We start from the raw sequence: 26,329 nt of genomic DNA on the forward strand, positions 1-26,329 counted from the left end.
GATTAGTACACCGTGATGGAATATTGTATAAGCGAGTGTGGGCACCATGGGAACATCGAGAAATATGGCAGTTGGTGTTACCCATAGCCGACGTGAAACCCGTGTGTAAGTGGATGCACGAGAAAAGAGGTAATTTTGCGGAGGAAAAGACTGTACAGATAATCCTAAATCACTTCTATGCTCCAAGGCTGGAGGGGATAATGAGAGATGTCTACAAAGAATGCGCAGAGTGTGTAATACACAAGGCGACGGAACAGCCGGAGAGACCAATGACCATCGTAACAGGCGAGCCACTAGAACTGCTGACAGTAGACTTTTTAACAATCCAAGAAGTCACATCGGAGCTCAGATACGCGCTGGTATGCTTGTACCATTTTTCAAAGTTTGCAGTGGTAATCCCTACACGGGATCAGACCGCCTCGACGACCGCGGCTGCATTTTGGAAACATGTTATGCATCCTTATGGTTGCCCAAGACTCCTCTTATCCGATCAAGGGCCGAATTTTGAGTCAAATCTCCTTCAGGAACTCTGTGTATTACATGGGATCCGGAAATCAAGAACCACCTCATATCACCCACAAGGTAATGGGGCTTGCGAAAGGTTCAACCGCACCTTACTTGGTCTGTTGAAAACTCTAGGAGACGAATGTCAAGAATGATGGCCTGAATATGTGGCTGGTATCGGCCTACAATAATACTGTGCATTAGGCTACTGGTTATGCCCCATATCAATTGATGTTCGGTCGACCGAGTCGTGTTCCATTGGATCTCCAGTTAGAAATGCCAGAGATGGAAGTCACCCGATCCCCGATGCAATGGGTACAGGAGCACCAACGGCGGTTTAGTGCGGCGAAAGACGAATTGGAGAAAGCTCGGCCCACAGAGAGCCTGCCCCCTATGAGTGAATGGCATCGAGTTTTTCATACTGAGGATCGAGTATTGGTACGGAATCGGCGGACAACACGCGGGGGTAAGCTAGAGCCACGATGGGAAAGGAATCTGTATGTGGTGATCAAACGCGTCGATCCCGGACTTCATGTGTATGAAGTGTGACCGGAGGGCGACCATGGACCGAGCAGAAAGCTACATCGAAACCTGTAGTGACCCTGTACTTTTCTGACACCCGAGTCGAACGTCACCAAGACAAGAAGACCCGCGGGATACCCCACTGACAAATACTGACGTGGACTGGTGGCTGATGGTTCCATCAAATGACCCTAATGCAGCTTGGGAACCACTAACGACAGAGCTAGCGGGCCCAACGGAGACACCTGCAACAGAAGTGGCTTGTGATTGCGTTATCCTCAGAGGTGTAACCGTAATCGACAACCAGCATACTTACAAGACTACGAAGTTTAGTGTCGGGGACTGCCCTTATTAACATGGGGGGAAGTGTAAGGGTAGTTAACCCTTAAATATTACTGTTCCTGTCAGGGAACAACGCAGGGACACTGGCCAGTACTTAGCTTGGGAGATCGGCTCCCGAGCGGAAGAGCGTCGCTGTAGCCATGGAAACAGCAACTAGTGCCGGGTGCCATGATTTGTACGCACCTGCGCGAGGAGATGAGGGAGCCCCGGTGATGCCGACACGTGTGCCGGAAGACAAGGACAGGAAGAGATGAAAAGGGGGTGGAGTAAAGTGGCACGGGAAGAGAGGGAGTGTGACAAGAGGAGAGAGAAGAGAGCAGCGTGGCGGAGGAGAGGAGTGAGCGGCAACGGAAGCAAATACCGTGCAGCAGGGAAGAGACCGATGTCAGAGGACACACAAAAGAAAGGATCCACAGCTCGAGCAATCTGAGGACCTCAAGGAGACAAGGTGCAATACTGGAGGACCGGACAGGAGTGGAAGGTGTCACCCGCAGAAGCTGCAGGTACCGGACATGGCCCAGTAAACACCCTGAAAGAGAATCCTAGGTCCACAGAGCCAGTACCAGTCCTGTAGAAAGTGACCCTCTGAAGAAAGTGACATCCCTCGCCCATCCGTTCACAGTACCCGTTGTGTACCAGTCTTGGAACGAATTAGACGGAATAACCTGAACATAGGCCCAAGTATAGTCTCGCTATCTCACTACTAGTGCCCAATGGCGGATTATCATAGGGCGTTCTGGGCGGCCGCCTGGGGCCCGAGGCAAAAACCGAGATGAAACTGCATTTGTATGTCCTGCAAAAGGACCTTTAGACATAAGGTCACATGACCTTATCTCTGAAGTTCTCACTACTGCTTAGAGACCTGCTAGTCACATGACCGCAGGACCTTGAGCAGCAGCAGCAGCAGCAGCAAGACTCCACAGAGAAGACTGAGGTGAGTTGCTATGTAAGTATAAGGGGATTGATTTGTTTAAGGGGTCTGTATTTAGGGGGACTGTATTTAGGGGGTCTGGTGTGGGGTCTGTATTTAGGGGGCCTATTTTGGGGACTGTATTTAGGAGGTTTGGTGTCTGTATTAGTTTAAGGGGTCTGTATTTAGGGGGTCTGGTCTGGGGTCTGTATCAGTTTAAGGGGTTTAGGGTCTGTATATTTAGGGGTCTGTGTTAGTTTAACGGGTCTGGTGTCCGTATTTATGGGGTCTGTATTAGTTTGAGCTCTGGGGTCTGTATTTAGGGGGTCTGGGGTCTGTATTAGTTTTATAGGGTCTATTTAGGGGGCCTGCTCTAGGGTCTGTATTAGTTTAGGGGGTCTGTATTTAAGGGTCTGTATTAGTTTATGGGGTCTGTATTTAGGGGTCTGTATTAGTTTAGGGGTCTGTATTAGTTTAGGGGGTCTGGTCTGGGGTCTGTTTTAAGGGAGTCAGTTCTGGGGTCATTATTAGTGTAGAGGGTGAGGTCTGGGGTCTGTATTTAGGGGTCCGGTCTGAGGTCTGTATTTATTCAGGGTGCTTGTTCTAGGGTCTGTATTTGTTTAGGGGGGGGGTCTGGTCTGGGGACTGCAATAGTTTAGGAGGTTTTGTCTGTACGTATTCTATGATCTAGTCTGGGGTGCAAATTTATTAGTCTGAGTAAAAGGGGTTGTCCGGGCACATTGATAGGTCATCAGTATAAAAAACAGTCTGTGCCCGTACAACCCCTTTAATGTATGGTTCTGGGCCTTCGTGTCTAAATTTGTGTGTTTCTATAGAGGCTGGAAATGGCTGCAGAAGTGATGGGCAACGATGTCTCATCAGGAGAAGTCGCCATAACGGTCTGCGTCAGATGGAGAAGAAAAGAAAACGGCTCCCATCAGAGAAGACGTCACTTGTCAGTCACTGGATCTATAGGGGATATATCACCTCTCCTGTCATATCTGTTTCAGGTAATCCTTGTATTCTACATATCTCTGTGTACCCAGGACTAATAGACAAATGCGTGTTACCATTCCCATTGTCAAGAGGAAGTGTGATACACAGTGTGATACTGTCAGCGATGGTTGGAGACTGTCAGTATGTAGGGACACAGCCCTTTGACAAGGGGAATCGTAACAACCATTTGTCAATGCTCACACAAAAAGGTGGTGTTCACTATAGACACGGCAGAGCGGCGGTGGGGAAGGGGGGCCCAAGTTTGTGGAACAGCCCAGGGCCTATGGTCCACTTAATCCGCCACTGCTAGTGCCGGTGTCCATGCGTTTACCCAAGAGTGTATAACTTCTGTAATCACATCCCTGTAAGAAATGCTTTGAACTGTTATTTGGGAAGATTGTTGGGCTTAGGAGCAGATGGAAGGAACGGTCGGGTTAATGGAATCTTATTGGTCTATTAACCGGACTTGTACAAGCAGTAGTTGTCAACCTTATCTGTTCAGTTGCATCCTAGGCGTGTCCAACCATTGGACCGCCAACTGAGGCGAGAGAGGGCTTGCCGCGAAAGGTAGCGGATAGCTCCGCAAGGACCCGTGGCGGTGCCAGTAGGTACGGGTAGTCCACTGATTCCCATGACGCGACCGCTGGGTCGAGAGTGTGACCCTTACCTGAGGATATGCTGACAGTAGTGGGTAGCTACCACCGTGACTGACAGAGGCGTGTTCACGGCCGAGCTTGGCAACGTGGGGTTCAGGCACGACCTCTCTCAGGGAGACCTCCAGCGGGTTCGAAGTCCCCAACCTCAGAATTCCTGTCTGCTCCGCAGAAGAGAATATCCTGTTACGTATTCATTAAAGTAAAAAGTTTAACCAAGAAGTTGTGTCTCCTCCTTTGTGCCACGGACAGCGGTAGTCCTTCCAACACATTTTGCTAGGCCTAGAGCAGGGCCTAATGGGGAGGTGCAAGACACAGGGATGCAAAAAGCACCAAAGAGAATACTAGTCATGCCTCATCCACACGACAGTGTGTGTCGGTCGGGTCCCCTCCGTGATCCGTGGGAAGACAGGACATGTTCTATCTATTCACAGATCAAAAAGTCGGGTTCGTTTTCACGGACCCGATTCACCTGCTAAAGTTATACCTCCCAACTTTTGAATTCGGAAAAGAGGGACATTTTAAGCCACTCCCCATAACCACGCCCAATATCCCGAATAAGCACATCAAATCATGGCCAGATCCCTCTTCAAATAACAAGAGCATATTCTCACTTCGGATCTCTAGACTTACAAAAAAAAAACCTATGGATATCACCAATATTATGGATCAGGTTATAACGTCTTTGTGTTACTTTTTCTAACTTGGGTATAACACTTGCTCATCACGGCAGCAGCAGCAGCGGCAGGACAAACCAAAAGGCTGGGAATAATGAAAGTCAAGAGGGAGACCCTGTGGTGGATGACTTTTCAATTGACAGGTAGGAGAGTTACATGATGGGGAATTTTATTTCCAGTTGTGTAACTCTGCTACCAGAGGGAAAAATGTAGATAGAATGCAGAGTTACATGAAGGGGAATAATTTTTCATTGAGGTCTAGTTTCTATTGCAGCGCAGGGAAGAACACAGAAGTCGCTGGAGATGAGGAGAAGTTTCTTTATTCTTCATATTACTAATTTTTTTGTTTTGCAGGTTCCACTAGACCTATTGGACTACGTCGTAGATTAGTTAGATTGCTTCGATGATCTACATTTTTTTTTTAAATAAAATGGTCAAAGAGGGTTGTGTGGGGGAGTTCTTATTTCAATAAAATATATTTTCTTATGTTTCTGCGTTTTTTTTAATACTTTATTAGTGCCTTGATAATGGCAGTTGTCAGTTTGACCGCGTCCGTTAATAAGGTTGGGCTTAGTGTGAGCCAGTAAAATGGCTACAACTAACACCCCACTATTACATCGGTACCCACCACCACCAGGAGTGCTGGGAAAAGCCGGGTACAGTCCAGTACCTGACCATCTGTAGTGATGGGCGGGCACTGGGACGGCCACAGTCTGGTATTATTAGGCTGGAAGAAGCCAGAAACAGTGGCCCTTCCCACCCTAGTAATGCTAGGCTGCGGCTGATGTGTTGTATCTGGCTGGTTATGAAAATGGGGGGGATGCAACATCGTTTTTTTCATGTATTTTTTTAAAAAAACAACGTGGGGTACTGCCCCATTTTTCATAAAAAGCCAGATACAACATAGCAGCAGCAGCCTAGCATGACAAGGGTGGGAAGGGCCACGGTTTTTGGCCCTTCCCAGCCTCATAATACAAGCCTGCTGCCACCGCAGGGTCCGCTCGTCACTACAGATGGTCAGGTACTGGATCGTACCCGGCTCTTACCAGCACCCCTGGTGGCGGTGGGTACTGGGGTAATAATGAGGGGTTAGTTGCAGACTTTTTATTGGCTAACACTAATCCCCCACCTTAGTAATGGACGTTGTCAATCAGACAACTGCCATTACCAAGGCGCTTGTAAAGTATTAAAAAAAACACAGTTACATAAGAAAATATTTTTTTATTGAAATCAGAATTCCCCCACACAACCCTCTTTCACAATTTTATTTTTAAAAAAACATAGATCATCGCAGTAGTCCAACTAATCTACTACGTAGTCCAAACAGTCCAGCGGAACCTGCAAAACAAAAAAGTAAAATTAGTAATATTTACAGGGGGGGGGGCTGTGTGTAGATAGCACCATACACAGCCCCCTGTAGATAGCGCCACACACAGCCCCCCTGTAGATAGCGCCACACACAGCCCACCTTGTAGACAGCGCCACAAACAGACCCCCTTGTAGATAGCGCCACACATAGAACCCCTTGTAGATAGCGCCACACACAGCCCCCTTTGGACATAGCGCCACACACAGCCCCCCTTGGACATAGCGCCACACACAGCCCCCCTGTAGATAGCTCCACACACACACATAGCCCCCTGTAGATTGCTCCACACACATACCCCTTGTACATAGCTCCACATAAAGCCCCCCTTGTACATAGCGCCACACACAGCCCTCTTGTACATAGCGCCACACACAGCCCGCTTTGTAAATAGCGCCACACACAGCCCCCTGTAGATAGCTCCACACACAGCCCCCTCTTGTACATAGCGCCACACAACCTCCTCCTCCCCTTGTACATAGTGCCACACAACCCCCCTCCCCCCTTGTACATAGTGCCACACAACCCCCTCCCCCTTCTACATAGTGTCACACAACCCCCTCCCCCCTGGACATATTGCCACACAACCCCCCTCCCCCTTGCACTTTGTGCCACACTGCTGCCAGAGCGGAGAGTGGTAGAGATAGCTTACTGCTACCACTCTCAGCTCTGCCTGACGCCACTCACCGCTAGGAGAAGGCAGGAGGTCTTGCGGCGGCGTTCTGAATGGGGTCTATGCTGGCCCGGGAGTGGACCAGTCCAGTCACATGACCGGTGAGGTCAGTTGACAGGTCAGAGAAATGGACTGGTCCACTTCCGGGCTGGCATCGACCGCAGTCAGAATGCCGCCGCAAGACCTCCTGCCTCTTTCTGACGCTGATCGCTGCTGCAGTCGGCCGGCACGCAGGGCGCCTGTCAGCAGTGATCAGCTGTTTTGATACAGCTGCTCTGCGGCGCCCCCTCTTCCCTACCTCTGAGTTGCGCCCGGTGCACCACGGCACCCAGTGGGACATTTTTCAGATCGTCCGGGACGGCGGGACAGCGGTGAGAAACCGGCACTGTCTCGCTGGATCCGGGACGGTTGGGAGCTGTGGCTAAAGTGTGTGTCCGTTTAAACTATCGGGTGCCACTCGGATGCCGTGAAAAACGGCCCGAGTGGCAATCGGTCGTGTGCAATGGACATAACAGTTTTGCCTGGATTATTATTTTTAAATTGCTTAAAATAGAACTCATACCGCCCCCATAACAGTGCTAGCCTCACTGCGTCCCCCAATCTGATGATTGGAGGCACCACAGAATAGCATTGCAGCGTGTGCTCCCCTGAAGTGAAGGCTCTATACATTGCTGATATGTAGGTAATGTAAAAACATTTTTGCTTGAAATTATGTGATCTTAATTGCAGATGTAAGATATTAAGACCGCATAAAAAGCTCATGCTGAGATAATTCCATAATAAGTTGCTGTTGAGATATACATACCCTCCACAATTATGGAAATAGGAAGACTTGCAGGGGAAGAAATAGATCTGCCAGAAGTAAGGAGCCAGTACTGACACTTATATTGTCCTGTATTCTCCAGAGATAAATGAGATATTATATATGAAGACATAGTCTTGGGTGTCTCAGGTTTGTAGATTTCTTGGTCACCTTTGAAGTACTGGATGCTGATGACTGTAGACTCCTCAGGGGGAGAACATGTGATGTTGACAGTTTCCCCTTTTAGATAAACAGGTAACATAGGGTTCCGAATAATGGATGGAGCCTGGGGGATATCTGTAAATCAGAAATGTCAAATTGAATATGTAACATTTATCAGAATGCTTCTTATTGGAGAGTTCAGTAGCTGATGGGTCATGAAAATAAAAAATACTGACTCTTTTTCTTTTTGCTTACTAACATACATTGTACAAGTGGAAATCAGTTAACCCCTTCTTGCCGCAGCCATTTTTCAGATTTTCTTTTTAGTTTTTTCCTCCCCACCTTCCAAAAGCCATAACTTTTTTATTTTTCTGTCAATATAGTCCTAACAGGGCTTGATTTTTGCGGGATGAGTTATAGTTTTTTGTAGCACCATTTATTGTGCCATATAATTTACTAGGAAACAGGAAAAAAAATATTTATGGGGTAGAAAATGAAAGAAACAGCGATTTCTCCATTGTTTTTTATGCTTAGTTTTTAAGGAATTCACTGTGCAATTAAAACAACAATTGTAGAGAAGAATTGATCCAGCGCTGGTAATGATTTAAAAGGGAAAACGAAGTCCCATGTTTATTGGAAAAAGAGTAAAACAGGAGGGAGACGCAGTCCCAAGGTGTAAGTAGTCAGGACTTGAACCTGAGCCTACGCGTTTCGAACGCAGTCTGCGTTCTTAGTCATGGCAAATGAGTTGATAACCGTGTGTCTGAGATTTCCCTATATGCTGAGCGATCAGCTGGTGAGGCCAATATGCAAATGTTAGTAATTGGTAGATAACGTGAATTAAGGAGTGGCTAATGAATATGGTGTAAATAGATGTAAATCAAACTATTGCCATCATATATATATTACATATATATTGTTGGTGCAGTTTAGTATAGAAAATAAAGAATGTAAATATAACTGCAGCGCTGATGGTAGTGGAAAGTGAGCCCGTTGGTCATGAGTAAGCGCATACGGGAAAGACTGAGACACACGGCCTTGTTGGTACTTATGCATACATGAAAAGCAAACATAACATGTTGACAAATCGAAACATTAAAAGTGTGAGAATATATAAACAGATTAAAAAAGAAATGAAGAAAAAATCGATAGTTCTGTATTTATAATGTAATATAATGGACTACTCGTGGTCTGTGGTTGTTCAAGAAATCTATCTTTGTGAGACCGATGCACATTATATTGGGTAATTTAGTTGTAATGAATTGTAAGTGTATCAAAAGTTGCGTGTGGCTCAAAAGTATAAGCCCATATGTACGTCAGAGAGCTTGTTGATATCACAGAGGAGAACCTCTATAGTTGAACAAACAACAGTTGTGTATATAAATATAAAATGCATATGTTGATAATATTATTATATTGTCATAAATTCATGTTGTAAGATAAAGAGCTATTGGAAAGATACACATTAACGCAACTCAATGGGTGTGAATATGGTCTGATAATATATACAAATAAATGGACTGCATTTGCTAATGAAGGGAGCATCAAATTGAATCGGATAAAACCGGCTGGTAGTTAATGATAGTACTATTATAAAGGAAAATGACAGAATATCAGAATAAAAGAATGAAAAATGTAAGTTTAACCTTCACGAAAAGACATTCAGTGAGTTCAATGACATGGCTCGATATTATATGTGGCGTTATGTAGCCAGTCGATGCATGTCAAATTGTCACAGATTGATGTAATAATAAATATTACTAATTGCATACCAAAAGAGCCCCTGTAAATGAACGAACGATAGTTGTGGATATAACTATAAAATACATGTGCAAATAATATTATTATATTGTCGTAAATTCATATTATAAAGTGAGAGGCTGTTGAAAAAAAGATTAAACATTAACGTAACTCAATAGGTGTGAGTATGATCTGATAATATATATGAATAAATAGAATGCGTTTGCTGATAAAGGAAACATTGATTCGAATTAAATGAAACCAGCTATTAGTTGATAATAAAAACGATTAAAACAACATGTTAAGTTTATTCTGTGGGTCAATAAAATTACGGCGTTACCAAATATATATAGTTTTTTTTCTATATTTTACTACTTTTTAAGTAAAAAAGCTAAGTTTAAAAAATAAAATGTATTTTGTGTCGCCAAATTCTGAGAGCCAGAATTTTTTTATTTTACCGTCGATTGAGTGGTATAAGAGCTTATATTTTCGGGATAAGCTGTAGTTTTTAATGATCCAATTTTGGAGTACATGCAACGTTTTGATCACTTTTTATTTAATTTGTTGTGGGAGATGAGGTGACCAAAAAATAGAGATTCTAGCGTTTACATTTTTTTTTTTACGGCGTACACCGTGCAGGTTAAATAATGATATATTGTAATAGTTCAGACTTTTACGGATGAGACAATACCAATTATGATTATTATTTTTTTTTTTTTACTATGCTCTAGGGGGAAAATGGGAAAAGTTTTTTTTTTTTAACTTTTAATGTATTTATTTTTTTTTTACTTTATTTGACTAATTTGGACTATTTTTTATTAGTCCCCCTAGGGGACTTCAACCAGCGATCGTTAGGTCGCCTGCACTATATACTGCAATACTAATGTATTGCAGTATATCGTAATTCTGACAGGCTTTGATTAAGCCCTGAAAGAGGCGCACAAACATGGCGAACCTGGGGGGCCTTCATTAGGCCCCCAGGCAGCCATAGCAACCATCGCCACCCTGCATTTCGGGGGGTGCGATGAGCTGTTAGAGGGGGTGCCCCCTCTTTCTAACGATTTAAATGCTGCGGTCGCTATCGACCACGACATTTAACGGGTTAAACGAGCGGGATTGCGCTCAAGCGCTATCCCGCTTGTTACTCTGAAGTGTCGGCTGTAACATACAGCCGACACTTGCATCGTATGGAGCGGGTTCACTCTGTGAGCACGTTCCATACTTCCCCTACCCGACTATGACGTATGGATACGTCAAATGTCAGTAATGGGTTAATTCTAACGGCCGCAGTCACGGACTGTTGCCTTTTCTCACCTCCTGGCCGCTGCAACCGCAGACCTCTGACCCACCTCCCCGGAGACGCCAGCACATGTGGCCGTACTGCTCTGCAGTGCCCTCTAGGCTGCGCGCGCTCGTCCCTGCCCTTAAAGTGCCAGCGCGTGCACATGTAAAGAGTTCCCTAACCAATCCCCAGATTACCCTGGATTATAAAAAGGGCTCTCCCATACTGCACATTCCAGTAACCATTGTCTCTTGTGAGAAATCACACACCATCCCTGCCTAGACTCTAGACTCTGGAGCGGCTGCAAATTTTATTTAGCAGGACATAGTAGATTGTTTCCATCTGGCCACGGTTCCTCTGGAGAGACCCCCGGCAGTCGCCCCTGTGAATGGGCAACCACTGCCAGATCCTATTCTGTCCGTCCCGCTGACACTGCAAGTTGGAATCCTCCAGTCAGAACAGATTGCCTTCTTCGTCTTGCCAAAAACTATCAACCCTATCCTGTTGGGTCTGCCCTGGCTACGTCTACATGCTACAGTTCTTGACTGGAGTTCCGGAGAGGTTCTCCAATGGGGATCCAAGTGTCTTCATCGCTGCCTGCCACAGGTTCTTCCTGTTCTGCCTCCTCTGCCTCAGTCACTCTCTGATCTACCCACACAGTACGCCGGCTTCGCAGACGTCTTTAGCAAGAAGGAGGCAGAAGTTCTTCCATCTCATCATTCATACAATTGTCCTATTGAACGGCTCCCTGAAGTCCCACCCCCTCATGTACGAGTCTATCCTCTCTCCTTGCCAGAGACCCAAGCCATGTCAGCTTACGTCAAGGAGAACCTTGAGAGGGGGTTCATCCTTCTTCCCCGGTCGGAGCCGGATTCTTCTTCGTAAAGAATAAGATGGATCTCTTCGACCATGTATCGATTACCAAGGTTTGAAACAAATCACAGTCAAAAACAAGTACCCCTTGCCGCTAAGCTCAGAGCTTTTCGATATAATTCGTGGGGCCAAGTTTTTCACAAAGCTGGATCTATGCAGGGCTTATAATTTGATCCGTATCTACAAAGGTGACGAGTGGAAAACCGCATTCAACACCCGAGACGGTCACTACGAATATCTTATGATGCCCTTTGGACTGTGTAGCGCTCCAGCTGTGTTCTAGGAATTTGTAAATTATATCTTCTGGGATCTGCTGTATGTCTGTGTGGTGGTGTATCTGGACGACATCTTGATCTACTCACCAGATCTGATGACGCATCGGAAGCATGTTCGCCGAGTCCTGTTGCGGTTAAGGGGGAATCGTCTATATGCTAAACTCGAAAAATGTGTGTTCGAGAGGAACTCTCTATACTTCCTGGGCTACATTATCTCCGATCGTGGACTCAAGACAGATCCAGAGAAGGTGAAGTCCGTCTTAGAGTGGCCACGTCCACAGGGCCTTCGGGCTATACAGCGATTTATGGGATTTGCACATTTCTACCGGCAATTTATCCCTAACTCGTCTCTGACTGCTCCAATCTCTACTTTCACTAAAAAGGGGGTGAACACCAAGGTTTGGCCTCCGGAGGCAGAGTCAGCATTTACCAGCCTCAAGAGCGCCTTCACTTCAGCCTCAGTTTGTTTACCATCCTGATGCATCTCAATAGTTCTATATAGAGGTTGATGCGTCTTCCGTTGATGCTTGAGCACTTCTGTTTCAAAGAAACTCCAAGCGTAAGACTGTGGCTTGTGGCTTCTTCTCCAAACTTTTCTCTCCTGCAGAGCGCAACTACTCCATCGGGGATTGGAAGTTACTTCACAAGAACCTCACGTATCTGCAGTCTGCACAACAACTAAAAACTTGCCGAGCCAGATGGTCGCTGTTTTTAGCTCGATTCCAATTCCTGCTCCACTTTCATCCTGCAGACAAAAACGTGAAGGCTGATGCCCTGTTATTTGAAACTGATGACTCAGAGGAAATTCAACAATATATATTGATCCTTACAGGATTATTGCCGTTAACCCTCTGCAAAGTAGAGAAATTCTCCCCGGAAAGACTTTTGTTCATCCTGCAAACAGGAAGAGACTTCTCCTCTGGGGACACAATTCCAAACTAGGTGGACACTCTGGTGTCCGTACGACACAGGACTTGATATCTCGTCACTACTGGAGGCCCACGCTGCCTAGAGATGTTGTGGACTATGTTTCGTCCTGTATGCACTGTGCCTTAAACAGGTCTACCCATTCCAAACCTGCTGGTCTGCTCCTACCTCTGTCAGTGTCTGATGCTCCTTGGCAATACATCGCTATAGACTTTATTACAGACCTTCCTCCTTCAGCTGGATGTACTACTATTTGGGTATTGGTGGACCGTGTCTCTAAAATGGCACATTTCGTTCCTTTGACTGGCCTTCCTTCTGCTCCTCATCTGGCAAATCTATTCATACTGCACATCTTTCGGCTGCATGGACTACTTCTCCGTATTGTCTCAGACCGGGATGTACAGTTTACGTCCAAATTCTGGAGAGCCCTGTGCAATCTGCTAGATGTGAAGCTAGACTTCTCTTCTGGCTATCACCTACAGTTTAATGTTCAAGTGGAGAAGACCAATCAAATATTAGCGAATTACCTTTGTCATTTTGTTTCTGCCCAACATGACAATTGGGTATAACTTCTACCTTGGGCAGAATTCTCTTACAATAACTCTACAAGTGAGTCTACTGTCTCTTCTCCTTTGTACATTATGTATAGCCAGCACCTACGGGTTCCTCTTTCTGCGCCAGCCATGACTTAAGTACCGGCAGCTAATTCTTCATTTGGGACTTTCCTTCACATCTGGCAGCAAACCAAGTCTGGGATCCTTCAGGCAGTTGATCGCATGAAAAGGAATGTCGATAGAAAAATAAAAGTTCCTCCTCAATTTTTTCCCGGGGTCAAGGTATGGCTATACTTAAGAAACATTCGTCTCAAGATGTCTTTTTACAAATTCGCTCCCAAATTCCTTGGCCCTTTCGAAGTCTTGCAATGAAAAAAACCCTGCGTCCTATAAGCTTCGGCTGCCTCCTACTCTCAGGAGTCACAACTTGTTCCATGTGTCTCTCCTAAAGCATGTGGTACTGAACCACTACAGTAATTCTCCTAGTTCTGCAGTTGCTCCCAGCAGTTCTTCTGACATCATCAAAGTGAACGAGATTCTGGACTACAAGAGAGTAGAAGGAAAGACTTTCTATCTGGTGGACTGGAAAGGATTTGGTCCTGAGGAGAGGTCTTGGGAGCCAGAAGAGAACCTTAATGCCCCTACCCTCATTAAAAAATTCCTCTGCTGCTCTGGACCCAAGAAGAGGTCGCGGACCTCCGCCTTTTCTCACCTCCCGGCCGCCACGACCGCAGACCTCTGACTCTTGCCTGCGTTTCACTTCCCGGAGACGCCAGCACACGCGGTTGTACTGCTCTGCAGTGTCCTCTAGGGTGCGCACGTCCGCTCGTCCCCGGCCTTAAAGGGCCAGTGCGTACACATGTAAAAAGTTCCCTAACCAATCCCCAGATCACCCTGGACTAGAAAAAGAGCTCTGCCCTGCCACTCCTTGCCTGAACGTTGTTGTTGTCTACCCAGGTTCGTATAGCAAATGGTCCCTTAGTTGTATCCTGTTCCCAGTGTTCCGAATCCTGCTTCCCGTATCCTGTAACTGTGTTTGTTCCTGAGCTGAAGTCTAGTGTTGGAGTTGTGTTGTTTCATCTGCCACATCCAGTATCATCTGCCATGTACAGTGTGATCTGCCACGTCCGGTGTCATCTGCCACATCCAGTGTCATCTGCCACATCCAGTGTCATCTGCCACACCAAGCATCATCTGTGAGACTAATCATCTGTGCCAAAGCATCTGCTACACCTCGTGTCTGTCTGGACTCTTTCAGGTACTCTTTTGCTAGGACTTTTGCATAGACTGTTGTTTTGCCAGCTGCCACTCCACTATGGTGGAGCGGCATAGTGGGTCCACATATTCTGCAGTCGTGACAGTAATGTAGTTAAAAAATACATACCAGCTACAGTGATGGAAACAGATTGACTTGCTTTAGAAAGTATTTGTCTTCTACAAAATGTTAATAGTTATATTAAGCCCTGACATCTTTTAGAAATGGCCATAACATCTATTTGCCACAAAAGCACTTTCAGAGATAGTCAAGGCAATGAATATTGCTATGATGGGAACAGGTAGCCAGTGCTGCCTCCATAGACTCTTTGAGGTCAGCACAATCTAGTGAATAAAAGGATGGACAGACAAATATGATGGTAGTGCCATGAGTCTTACAATTCTGTATTAATAATAAAAAAAATTTGCGGCCAAAGATGAACCTCAAAAGTTAAAGCGGTTGTACAGGACTAGGGGAACATAGCTACTTTCTTTCAGCCACGCATCATATGGTGATGACACACGGAGGTGTTAAGTACCTTTTGCGCGCGCAAGATGCCATGTTTTTTGCACGCGCAAAACGCACACGCTCGTGTGAATCCGGTCTTAGCGTGGCTTCATCTAGATTAGAATATGTAATTCAGTTCTGAGCACCAATTCATAGAAAGGATGCAGTGTTGGAATAGGAATAAGGAATGGCAGCTAAACTGATAAGGGACAATTAAAAGAGATGTCTAAGAGGGATTTAATAAAGTTTTATACATTTATTAATGGCACATACAAAAAATATGGTGAAAAGCAATACTATGTAAAATCCCCTCATAGGGCAAGCGGGCATTCTGGAGAAGTAAAGGTCCGCTCCCCAAAGGGACAACTCTCCTTAACTATAAGAACTGTGAATCTGTGGAATAGTCACCTCAGGAGCTGCTCAGGAGCAAAACCAGTTAATGGCTGCAAGAAAGGCTTAGACACTCCCAGTACAGGCTGGACCCGGCAGAATGCCATAGGGGGAGGCCACCATGATCAGGGATGTGAGGAAGTGAAGGAGTTAAGGAGTTAGTGGGGGTGGTTAGGAGGGGGCGTATGTGAGTGGGGCGAGGGCAGGTTACTTAAGGGTAGGAGAGAGGAAGGACGCCGCCATCTTTAGTAACAGCACAGGGAAGCTTGCAGCAGCACAGGAAGCTTGTCCAGGACTTTACAATGGATGTACTACTTACCCAGCTCCGGGCGGCAGTAGCAGAGAGAGGCATGGCCTGGCTAGCGGAGGGGCTGGGGCTTTCCGGCCCGCTGTCAGGTGCTCCGAGCTCGGCGGTGAGCGGACGAGGAGAGGAGGAAGTGGAGCCCCCTGGTTGAAGGCGAGTACGGAGGATGCGGCTGTGTTTGGATCCGGGGCGTGGGCGGTGCCGTCCTCTCCTCTTCGGCGGCGGTCACGTCGCACGAGGCCTCCGGAGAGGTTGAGCCCGGAAGTGATGCAGCGAGCCAGGCGCAGGGTGAGGAGCCCCACGAGGGACCCTCCAGGCCGGGCCCCTCGCTCGGCTGCCGTGAGCAGGGCGGCCCGGTCTGAGAGGAATCCTGGAAGCCGGCCTGGCTCAGCGAAGGTGGGAGGACAGGCGCCCGTGCAGCGGGGACCTCCCTCTGCCTCCAGACGACCCAGGACTTGCGGTGGGCCGTGCTGGCGATGCTCCAGTAGAGCGGCCCACCTGTACCCAGGATGATGCTACCGATTCCAGGCGTGTGCCACGGTCGGTGGTGACACGGCGGGCAGGAGGGCGGCTACCTGCGGGCCGCGGGGTGGACGAGGCCCCCAACAGACGGGCGGAGAGGCCCAGTTCATCGGCGCAGATCCGGAGCGCTCCATCGCTAGGTCGGGGATGTCAGGCGTGCGGCGCTTGTCCTGGGCCGGCTGGTCAGGAGGAAGTGGACGACTGGGAGTTCGGTGACCAAGAGGGACGTCTGGATGGATCCTTCGCCCCGGCTGGTGGGGACACAGCACCTGCGCAGCCCGGTGAGTCACTGTCTCCTACTTTTTCATTGCCTGCTGTATTTCGGTCCCCGGGGGTAGGGGGTGGGGGTTCACTTTCGCCTAGGGGGTTGCCGGTGTGTAGCGGGGGGATTATAGGAAGTACGGGTGGTGGGGGTGAGATTCAGGAATTATTGTGTTGTGTACTTGACCTTTTGGCGCAATGCGGACGGGGGGCAGTGGGTTCCCCGTCCCCGGTTTCAGCTTGGGTGGGGCCGTCGGGGCCTGCAGTGGTGGATAGCGCGCTATGTGGAGCTGGGGGGGTATCTAGGGAATCGGGTGTGGCAGTGTCTATGCAGACAGAAAAGGATGGGGCTGTGGATGAGGTGGGGTTGGATGATAAGGCGAAGGGCGAGATCTATGTATGTTTTGAGGGCCCATTGGGGGCGCATCTGAAGCTGGAAGTAAGGGAAAAAATATGGAGGGACGAATATGTGGAAATTTTTTCATTGTTGCCGTTGGAGAAGTTCAGTTTAGATAAAGGGAAGTGGTTGGAAAGCAAAAAGGAGAAGGAGGAAAAAAGTCGGTATCGGTTGATTCCTCAAACTTTTGTTAATTGGTTGCAGGCGTTTGCGATTTTGGCAAGCGTAATTGGACAGAAGACGCTGGAACATTGTACCGGCCTCTTCTGTTATATGGATGCTATCAGAGAGGCTCATCGAGTTTACAGCGGGCATACGTGGCTGCGCTATGATGTGCAGTTCCGTCAGCGGAAGGCAGTGAGGCCTGACATTAGGTGGGATAACAAAGACATAGGGTTATGGTTGCGGGTCATGGCTCCAGTGCGTTTTGGCCAGTCCTTTCAAGGGGGTGGGGCCGGGGTGGCCGGCCCCTCATTGCCTTCAGGGGGGGGGAGCAGGGGTGGCAGGAGGAAAATCCGGGTTCTGCTGGCAAATTAATGAGGGCCAGTGTAAGTTCGGACCGGGTTGCAAGTTCAAACATAGCTGCTCCTCCTGCGGGGGGATCTCTGACGGAGCGGTTAAAAGTTTTCGGAAGGGAAAAGGATGAGGGGCCAGGGGCGCTAGTCAAGGGCCGGACACCGGTGAGGTGGGAAGACATGGAGCCCTTTCTAAATAGGTACCCTGATAGGTCCAGGGCAAGTTTGTTATTGGACGGTTTTAGGGTTGGTTTCCGTATCCCTGCCCCTGCCCACAAGGTGCCATTTACCTTGCGTAGTTTGCGTTCAGCGTTGCAGTATCCAGGGGTAGTAGGGGATAAGTTGCGGAAGGAGGTGGAGTTGGGGCGCATGGCAGGTCCGTTTGAGAGTTGCCCTTTACCGGATCTGGTGGTGTCACCGCTGGGGGTGGTGCCTAAGAAGGAGCCGAATAAGTTTTGGCTCATACATCATTTATCTTACCCGCGGGGGTGATCGGTTAATGATGGGATTTCTCCGGAACTTTGCTCGGTGGCTTACACGTCGTTTGATGCGGCAGTTGCGTGGGTGCGCCGTTACGGTGTGGGTGCATTAATGGCAAAAACGGATATTGAGTCGGCCTTTCGCCTCCTCCCCGTGCATCCTGAGAGCATACGGCTGTTAGGATGTTATTGGGACGGGGCTTATTTTGTGGATCGCTGCCTCCCTATGGGGTGTTCTATTTCCTGTGCCTATTTTGAGGCTTTTAGTTCTTTCCTGGAGTGGGTGGTTTGTGATGTTGCGGGGGTCTCGTCGGTCATGCATTACTTGGACGATTTCCTGTGTGTTGGTCCGGGCGGGTCTTCGGTTTGTGCTACATTGTTGAGCACGATGGAGTGGGTGGCAAAGAGGTTCGGTGTGCCTTTGGCCCAGGACAAAACGGAGGGACCTAGCTCCTGTCTGGTCTTTTTAGGATTCACCATTGATTCTGTGAGGATGGAGTTTCGGCTCCCGGAAGATAAATTGGTAGCTTTGCGGGTGGAGGTGGACCGGGCTAGGCATTTGCGTAAGATCCCTTTGCGTGCATTACAGTCATTGTTGGGTAAGATTAACTTTGCTTGCAGGATTATGCCCATGGGCCGGATTTTCAGCAGGCGGCTGTCGGGAGCAACGACTGGGGTGACAGCCCCTCATCATTTTATTCGTCTGACACAGGCGCTGAGGGCGGATTTGGCAGTTTGGTTTGAATTTTTACATCGTTATAATGGGAGGTCCTTGATCATGGCCCCGGAGGTTGACAGCGTGGATTGGGAGTTGTTCACAGATGCTGCGGGGGGCGTGGGATTTGGGGCTTACTGCAGGGGTCAGTGGTGCGCGGCGCGGTGGCCGGAGGAATGGGCGGAGTTGGGTTTGGTGAAGAACCTGGTATTCCTAGAGCTGTTTCCTATAGTAGTGGCGGTGGAAATTTGGAGTGAGAGGTTTCGGGACAGCAAGGTCCGGTTCCACTGTGACAACTTGGACCTGGTGGGGGCTATTAACAATGTGTCAGCGGCATCCCCCCCCGGTCGTCCGGCTGTTGAGGCACTTGGTTTTACGTTGCTTGTCATTGAACGCTTGAGTTGTGGCGGTTCATGTGCCGGGGATCAAAAATGACATTGCAGATTCTCTTTCTCGCTTGCAGTGGGAACGTTTCAGGATGGTGGCTCCGGACGCGGAAGCGGACGGGATCTCTTGCCCGGAATGGCTGTGGGGGCTGGGTTATGAGCCGCAGGAGGTTTGATTCGGGCTTCGCTTGCTCAGGGTACTTGGGCTGCTTATGATTCTGCGTGGCGGGAGTGGGAAAGTTGGTTGGAAGTTCTGGGGGGGGGGGTAGTGACGGATGATGATCGGGTGGTGGCATTGTTAGTTTTTCTGGGGCAGGTCTCTATAGCGGGCTGGTCAGTGTCCAAGGTAAATCGTTTTGTGGCAGCCCTGGCTTTTGGTTTTAAGGTCCGGGGGTACACGGATGTTACAAAAAGTTTGTTGCTCGGCCAGGCCCTGAGGGGGTACAGGAGGGGGAGGACGTTGCCGGATCGGCGGCGCCCAGTGTCTTTTATGTTGTTGGAACAGTTGTGGGGGGTGTTGTGTGACATTTGTTTTTCTAGCTACAAGGTGACCCTGTATAGGTTGGCGTTCTCGTGGGCATTTTTTGGGGCCCTGAGGGTCGGGGAGCTGGTGGCGCCCAGCACAAGAAGGCCTGGGGGGTTGAGGATGGAAGATGCGGTGGTAACGGATCAGAGTGTGGAATTCTGGATCCGGCGGTCTAAGACGGGCGGCCAAGGTGGTCAGGATGTGCCCGGTCGCCTGCTTTGCGGGGTTCAGAGAGGTTTCAACGGTGCGTAGGGGACAGTTGTTGTGTCATGAGGATGGGTCCTTTATGTCCCGGTACCAGTTCACGTGGGTTTTTCGTAGGTGTCTGCGGCAGTTGGGATTGGAGGAGGCTTTGTTTTCCCCCCATTCTTTTCGGATTGGGGCAGCGACGGAGGCAGTGGCATGGGGGTTGGGGGAGGAGGTGGTAAAGTGGATAAGTCGATGGGATTCCCGCCGTTTCCAGCTGTATGTGCGCCCTCAGTTTATATGATAGTCAAGCCATAATCCCTCCTTCTCTACACTCCCTCCTGCTCCCTCGTTGTTTTTCTCTCCTCCATGTTTCGCTTGCATCCTTACTCGTTTTGTTAATCAGTGGTTTTATTTTTCAGGACCCGCGGGCCGATTGGTGTGGATCGTCGGGCATTCCTACGTTCATTGGGGGGCGGAGTGGGCGGATGTTCGTCCAGACGGGCGGCAGTTGGGTTTTCGGCGGGAGGAGGTAGTCGTGCGATGGCTGGGGAGTAGGGGGATGCTGTGGAGTCGGGTGTGTTACCGGACGTGCATCGGTTTGCGCTGATGGACAGGGCCCCGGATGTCTTGGTGTTACACGTCGGGGGTAACGATTTGGGTAGTCGTCCTTTTCGGGAATTGATCAGGGATATAAAATATAATCTACTCAGGTTATGGTCCGTTTTCCCGGGAATTAGGGTGGTGTGGTCGGAGATTGTCCCGCGAAAGGTTTGGCGGCATGCAAGATCGGTGCCGTGGTTAAATAAAGCCCGGGTTAAGGTTAATCGGGCAGTTTCAGGTTTCGTGGTGAGAAACGGGGGGGGGGGGGGGGTCTTCGTGCGTCATTATGACTTCGAGGATGGCCAGGGTAATTATTGGCTAGGTGATGGTGTGCACCTGACGGCCGTGGGGATCGACCTGTGGACTCTGCGCCTGCAGGAAGGTATCGAAAGGGCCCTCTTGTTGGGTGGGGGCTCGCATACTTAAAGGTGTCTAAGTATGTTCGTTTGGCGGATTGGGGGTCCTTGGAGTTGGTGGTAAATTACTGTGGGGGGGGGGGGATTCATAGGGGGTATGGTCCCTACCCAATTTATTATGGTTGGTAGTCTGGTCAATTTGGTCTCCTGCTGGGTGGTGTCCCGGGGAGTGGTCAATTTGGGCTCCTGCTGGGTGGTGTCCCGGGGAGGGGTTGCGGTTGAGGTCAGCCAACTGCAGGTATAACGGTGCCCCTGAGCCAGTAGGGTGACGGCTGGGAGTAAAATACGATGCAGGTGGGCTGTTTCGTGACAGACTTTTGTAGCTCCAAGGACTCCCCTTCCATTGTTATGATTATTATTTGTAAATTGTTGTTCTTGATGTTTGTTTGTAAATAAAATGGCTGCTGTGGCCAAATTTATCCAACCCAAGTGTCTGAGTCTTATTAGAGGGACGGGAGGGTTTGGAAAAGGTATGGCCATTAATGGGGAAGGTGAGTAGGTGAAGCCACATGCCCCCGGTAGGAGTGTACGTACTCTACAGTCCCAAGATCAAGTGCAGGCTGGACCCGGCAGAATGCCATAGGGGGAGGCCACCATGATCAGGGATGTGAGGAAGGGAAGGAGTTAGGGGGGGGGGTGGTTAGGAGGGGGCGTATGTGAGTGGGGCGAGGTCAGGTTACTTAAGCGTAGGAGAGAGGAAGGATGCCGCCATCTTTAGTAACAGCACAGGGAAGCTTGTCCCACCCTCCCTCCCAAAATGTTGTGTTCGTCTGTGTTTGGTTATTTGGTATTTCGCTTTGTTGCTCGTTGTTTTTGTTTTTCCGCAGGTACCGGAGGATGCTGTGGAACAGTTTTGCAATGTCGCAGCAGTTGTATGGCGGATTGGGGGTCCTTGGAGTTGGTGGTAAATTACTGTGGGGGGGGGATTCATAGGGGGTATGGTCCCTCCCCAATTTATTATGGTTGGTAGTCTGGTCAATTTGGGCTCCTGCTGGGTGGTGTCCCGGGGAGTGGTCAATTTGGGCTCCTGCTGGGTGGTGTCCCAGGGAGGGGTTGCGGTTGAGGTCAGCCAACTGCAGGTATAACGGTGCCCCTGAGCCAGTAGGGTGACGGCTGGGAGTAAAATACGATGCAGGTGGGCTGTTTCGTGACAGACTTTTGTAGCTCCAAGGACTCCCCTTCCATTGTTATGATTATTATTTGTAAATTGTTGTTCTTGATTTTTGTTTGTAAATAAAATGGCTGCTGTGGCCAAATTTATCCAACCCAAGTGTCTGAGTCTTATTAGAGGGACGGGAGGGTTTGGAAAAGGTATGGCCATTAATGGGGAAGGTGAGTAGGTGAAGCCACATGCCCCCGGTAGGAGTGTACGTACTCTACAGTCCCAAGATCAAGTGCAGGCTGGACCCGGCAGAATGCCATAGGGGGAGGCCACCATGATCAGGGATGTGAGGAAGGGAAGGAGTTAGGGGGGGGGTGGTTAGGAGGGGGCGTATGTGAGTGGGGCGAGGTCAGGTTACTTAAGGGTAGGAGAGAGGAAGGATGCCGCCATCTTTAGTAACAGCACAGGGAAGCTTGTCCCACCCTCCCTCCCAAAATGTTGTGTTCGTCTGTGTTTGGTTATTTGGTATTTCGCTTTGTTGCTCGTTGTTTTTGTTTTTCCGCAGGTACCGGAGGATGCTGTGGAACAGTTTTGCAATGTCGCAGCAGTTGTATGGCGGATTGGGGGTCCTTGGAGTTGGTGGTAAATTACTGTGGGGGGGGGGATTCATAGGGGGTATGGTCCCTCCCCAATTTATTATGGTTGGTAGTCTGGTCAATTTGGGCTCCTGCTGGGTGGTGTCCCGGGGAGTGGTCAATTTGGGCTCCTGCTGGGTGGTGTCCCGGGGAGTGGTTGCGGTTGAGGTCAGCCAACTGCAGGTATAACGGTGCCCCTGAGCCAGTAGGGTGACGGCTAGGAGTAAAATACGATGCAGGTGGGCTGTTTCGTGACAGACTTTTGTAGCTCCAAGGACTCCCCTTCCATTGTTATGATTATTATTTGTAAATTGTTGTTCTTGATGTTTGAAATGGCTGCTGTGGCCACATTTATCCAACCCAAGTGTCTGAGTCTTATTAGAGGGACGGGGGGGGGACGACGACAGGGGGTTTGGAAAAGATATGGCCATTAATGGGGAAGGTGAGCAGGTGAAGCCACATGCCCCCGGTAGGAATGTACGCACTCTACAGTCCCCTGATGATGAGAACATGACATCAATGCTTATGTAAATGTATAGAAATCTTGTTTGAATGTTGATAAAGCCCTGGTATCAAGAGGGAATTATTTCCCTTTTAGGGCACATTGTCTCATGCCTTATGATTTATTTTTTTTTGCCGTCCTCTGAATCAGTAGGGGAACAACGTTTTAAGATACCTCCCCTTCTCTTCATTACTGTCTTCTACTCTTCCCTAGTTGAACCTGATGGACATGTGTCTGTTTTTTTTCCAACTATACTATGTAAATATGTTATAGTTATATGGGCCTTGATAAACAGAAGTGTAGTGTGGTATATATTTGATTATTCTGTAGATTTATTAAATTAAACCCACAGTCATGTTTGGGTTTGTCAGAGTTGTTGAATTATAGTAGATTTCCCTTGTCAAAATTGGAAAAGACCACACGCACTTTAGCTTGCATGGCTATTTTCTTTAAAGTGTAACTAAACGTTTGACAAACTTCTGACATGTCATAGTGACATGTCAGAAGTTTTGATTGGTGGGGTCCGAGCACTAAGACCCCCACCAATCACTCAAACGAAGCGGCAGAACCACTTGGTTTCTGTACGGCTTTTTCCGGAAAGCCGGTGTATTGGAGTACAGGCTCATAGACTTTCTAATGAGTCCGTACTCTGATACATTGATTTCTGGAAAGAGCCGAACAGACAGGAAGTGGCTGAATGCTCACATGAGAGCTTCTGCCGCTTAGTTTGAGCGATTGGTGGGGGTCTTAGTGCTCGGACCCCCACCAATCAAAACTTCTGACATGTCACTATGACATGTCAGAAGTTGTCAAACGTATAGCTACCCTTTAAGGAGAAATGTCTAAAGTATATCTGTCTCAAAATTTAATTTTGTCTCTACTATGCTATTATGAACAGAGAGATGCCTTGCTCATTGCTTCTGAGTAAAGTTGTTTAGTACCGATGACATTGCTAGAATCTGAGGACCTGAGGCATCTTGGGGCACTGGCGATAGAAGAGATAATGTGTGAACTATAATGTGCCATGCCTTGTCCCCCTAATATTGTGACATGTTGCCATGCTTATGACCCTAATACCGTGCCTGCTGATATAACTGTCCCTAATACTGTGCCTTTTGCGGCCCCCACTATAGCTAAATACTGACCCCAAGACTGAGCATGCTGCCAGCAGCTTATACTCACCTCATCATATCCAGCATATCTCCTAACCATCCGGGATTCAGTCCCACCCGGATTCCGGGCGGTGTCCCGCTGTCCCGGGCAGCCGGGGGTATGTCCCAGTGTCCACTGTATCTGTGTCCTCATATATGGACAGTGACGTAAGGGCTCCTCCTGGAGCGGAATGCCCGGCCACGGTATGGCCGATGCTTTAGCTGGGGATTCCGCTCCTAGAGGGAGCCCAAATGGCGCTATCTACAGGGGGGTAGCACTATCTACAGGGGGGTTGAACTATCTACATGGGCACTCTGGCACTATATAGAGGCACTATCTACAGGGGACTCTGTGGCGCTATCTACATGGGCACTGTGTGTGGCACTATCTACATGGGCACTGTGGCACTTTCTACATTGGCACTAGGGGCCACTAAGGTGCCATTATACTGTATGGGGCATCTGTGTTGGTTTTATACTGTATGGGTGCATCTATGGCAGCTATGGGGACAGCTATGGGGGTATTATACTGTATGGGGGAAGCTATTTGGCATTATATTGTGTGGGAGGCACTATGGGAGCATGATACTGTATCTGCTGAACTGGGTGTGTGTGGGTGGGGATTGGGCGGGATTAGAGGCGTGGCTTAAAAGGCAAATAAATGTTGTCCCTCTTTGCGATAATTGAAAGTTGGGAGGTATGTATTCAGTCCAGGAGGAAGTAACTGTGGCATCCAATCAGCAGCCACTCATAAGTCACTTCCTTTTCTTAAAAGTGCACAGCTTAGTGATCGGGGAGATTGCTTAGTTATACACTTGTGTGTGAGTTCAAAGGATGCAGATACAATTCAATGTTGCGATTGAAGATGCAGAGGGTCCCAAGGCATTTGCTTCCATTGCTACATGCTAGTAACATCACTGCTGCGGCTACCACTCATTCTCATTTGCCTTAGAAAGGAATTATAGTCATCTACTTATGCCTGATTTTACCTAAGACTTACCTGTAAAAGTTACTTGAACACTCTGTGAATGGGCTGATAGCTCTCGACCATGTTTTGTCAACAAGTATCCACAATAATATTCTCCATTTAGCTGTTTAGTACCATTAGATACTGTATATACACATTTCCTGTCACAAGCTTCTTTTGTGTGAATATTTTCTCCAGATTTGTAAAACTTGATTGATTTGACATAGCCTTCATGGTTATGAGGTACGGAACATATGATTGAGACTGCTTCCCCAGAAGAGGCTGGACGCAGCTGCAGGCTTGAGGGAAGCCGACATGACCGTCCTGGTAGGGAAAGGGTTAATGTTAAGAGGTGAGGGAAAGGTGAAGGAGCTGAAGGAGGGACGGGGAGGAGCTAGGGGGGACGGGGGGGCCGTTACTGCGCTTCCCGCTGTTTCTCGGCATTGAGCCGGAAGCAGCGGGAGGAGTAATACACAAGAAGCAAAGCTCCCCGTTGCCCGGCTTTTTAGTATGGCAGAGGCCCTGATTTTAGAGCGGCTGCGTGCCGCTGCTGTGCACCACGGTCCCGGATGGCTGGAGGAGACCGTGGCTGCATTAACGCGGATCCCGGACGCCGTTTCGCCACGTCGGGCACGGCGTTCGGGGTCTGTTGTAAGGGACAGGCTCCCCTCCCCCGGCCCCCCTACGAGCATGGCTATGGCGGCGGGGGGGGAGTCGGCAACAACCGCTCCTGCGCTGGGCAGGCAGAGAGCGGTAGCAGGGGTGACGGCGATGCAGGCTGTGTCGACCCGTCCCTCTCGGCGGTCCCGACCTCCAGAGCGCCTGAGTCCGGAGGTAGTCCCGCGGACACGGCGTCGCAGAGGGAGCCCGATCCCGGACGCTGCAGGCCAGGCAGCTGGGAGGACCGCCCCTTCCCAGGCCCTGCGTCCTGGCAGGAATCCCAGGCCGCGACGGGGTCCGGCGGTAAGCAGGGAGTCGCAGGCCGGGCTCCCTGTCACCCCTCCCCCATCAGATGTAAGATGTCGAGAGCAAGGTACGGCCGCCCCGCATGGTGATGTTCCGGCCAGGGGGCAGGCTTCGTCAGGATCGTCTAGACGGACGACTAGATCTGCAGCGACGTCGAGGCAACAGGTCCGGTCGGAAGTCTGGGTCCCGGCGGTCGGGCGGCAGGTTGCCGGCCCATCGGTCAGCGCGTCCTCATCCCCTTTCCGAAGAGGTCGTTGGGAGGGACAGTCGTCGGCGAGAGAAGAAC

The sequence above is a fragment of the Rhinoderma darwinii genome, chromosome 1, assembly GCF_050947455.1.
Source record: "Rhinoderma darwinii isolate aRhiDar2 chromosome 1, aRhiDar2.hap1, whole genome shotgun sequence".
Taxonomy (NCBI): Eukaryota; Metazoa; Chordata; class Amphibia; order Anura; family Rhinodermatidae; genus Rhinoderma; species Rhinoderma darwinii.